Raw genomic sequence first — 2,602 nt, 5'->3', positions numbered from 1 at the left:
AGGGAGAGCGCAGGATGCGGCCCGAGTCCAACTTCTTTCAGTGAACACATGCATACGTGATTCGTCCACACTGCTGCATGTGTCAAAAGTCCGTTCCTTTTCTTGGCTGAGTAGTTCTCCATTGCACAATGGAGTCATTGTATGATGCTCACCCACTCACCAGCTGAAGGGTATTTGGGATATTTCCAGGTTTCGGCGATTACCCAAACCAGCTACTATAAATATTTCTTGTGTGAACCTGAGTTTTTGCTTTATATGGTGAGTGATGTTAAATTTTATACGAAACTACTGTCTTCTGTCTTCCACTAGCAGGGCACGAGCATTCCAGTGGTGCCACATCCTTACCAGCATCTGGCATTTTGAGTTACTTTTATTTTACTCACTCTAAACAGTGTTGTATTCGTTTGCTAGGACTGATTTAACAGAGCACTATTCACAGTCTGAACACTGAACACAGTTCAGTCGCTCAGTCATATCCGATTCTTTGCGACCCCATGGACTGCAGCACTCCAGGCTTCCCTGTCCATCACCAACTCCCAGAACTTGCTCAAACTCATGTCCGTCAAGTCGGTGATGCCATCCAACCAGCTCATCTTCTGTTGTCCCCTTCTCCTCCTGCCTTCAATCTTTCCCAGCATCAGGGTCTTTTTCCAGTGAGTTGGCTCTTCGCATCAGGTGGCCGAAGTATTGGCACTTCAGCATCAGTCCTATAGATAGGGTGACTTCACGTAAATTTGTTTTCTGACAGTTCTGGCGGTGAGACATCAAGGCATCAGCAGCACACTTCGTTTCTGCCGAGGCCTCTCTCCATTCCCTGTGGAGGGCCATCTTCTCCTTATGGCCTCGCAGGGTCTTTTCTCTGTGTATGACTGTGTTCTAATGTTTTATATGGACACTAATGTCATACATCTATTCTCCTTGGTGAACTGTCTGTTCAAATCTTTTGATCACTTTTTATCAAGTTTTTTAATTTGTTTTACAGCTTTATTGAAATGCAATTGATATATAGGTAACTGCAGAGTAAGGCTTCCCAGGTGGCTCAGGGGTAAAGAATCCGATTGCCAATGCAGGAGACTCAAGAGACCCAGGGCTTCGTTCCCTGGGTTGGGAAGATCCCCTGGAGAAGGGCATGGTCACCCACTCCAGTATTCTTGCTTGGAGAATCCCATGGACAGAGGAGCCTGGCAGGCTACAGTCCATGGGGTCACAAAGAGTCAGACACGACTGAAGCAACTTAGCATGCACACACACACGCACAACTGGTATATAGCCTCGTGAAACCGTCACCATAATCAAGAAGGTTAAGACCTCCATCGCCTGGAGTTTTCTTCTACTTCATTGCCATCCCTTCCACCCCAGCCCCATCTCTCTCTCTCTCCCAAGCACCCATGACTAGATGTTACTACAGATGAATTTGCCTTGTCTATGATTCTTTAGGAAGGGAATCATCCCATATGCATACTTCCTGGTACAGCTTTTTTCCCCCAACGATGCATTTGAGGCTCATTCATGTTATTGTTTGTCCCTTTTTATTACTGAGCACTTTTCATTCAGTTTGTTTCTTTTTCTTTTTGGCCACACTGCGTGGCATGCGAGATCTTAGTTCCCCTATCAGGGAGCACACCCAAGCCCCCTGCTTCAGAAGCATGGACTCTTAACCACTGCACCACCAGGGAAGGCCCCATTCCCTTTTTGATGGAAATTTGTTCGTTGTTTCCAGTTTGAGGTTATTATTTAAAAGCTGCCATGTGTATGTCTTTGTGTGGACACATATTTTCATTTCTCTTGGACAAATACCTAACAGTGGAATGTCTAGGTTATACAGCAATTTTTAAAGAAACTGCCAAACTCTCTTAACTTTATTTTTTAAGAAACTGCCAAATGGTCTTCCAGAGCAGTTGTACCATTTAATATTCCCACCTGCCATGTGTGAGAGTTCCAGTTGCTCCATGTTCTTGCTGACACTTAGTGTGGCTGGTCTCCTTAATTTCAGTCCTCTAGCGGGTGTGAAGTGGTATCTTTCCACCCATTCACCTGATGGCCAAGTATGTGGAGCATCTTTCACGTGTTTATCTCTAGGCCATCCTGAATGTTCTTTATGGCAAAATGTCCACCCAAATCCTTTGCTCATTTTTAAATTGAGTGGTTTCCTTGTTAGTGAGGCTTAAGAATTCTTCATATATGCAGGGTCCACTCCTGTTATCAGATGGGTGATTTTCAAAGATGTTTTCCTAGTCTGTGGCTTGACTTGCATTAACTGGGTTTTGCACAGACTCTTAGCTGCAAATCCCAACCATTAATCCCATTACTCATCCAACCTATTTTGAAGGGTAGTGATAGTCATCATCCTCTTTTTCCCAAGCAGCAAACAGGCTTAGAGAAGGGGAAGCCCGATGACCTGCAAATGGTACAGTGAGGATTAAACCTAAGTCTACCTAATCCAAAACCCTACAGACTTCACCCGCTGCCTCCATCTCCCCCTGGTGACTAAGGGCTATGGTGAGGTTCATTCTCCTAGAAATTCCATGTGTTTCTAAGTTCACACACTCCCATTGTGCCCTGAGGCCAAAAGAGCAAGAAAGAATCAGAGAAGCCATCAGGA

The sequence above is a fragment of the Capra hircus genome, chromosome 7 (assembly GCF_001704415.2).
Source record: "Capra hircus breed San Clemente chromosome 7, ASM170441v1, whole genome shotgun sequence".
Lineage (NCBI taxonomy): Eukaryota > Metazoa > Chordata > Mammalia > Artiodactyla > Bovidae > Capra > Capra hircus.
This window is presented reverse-complemented; position numbering follows the sequence as displayed.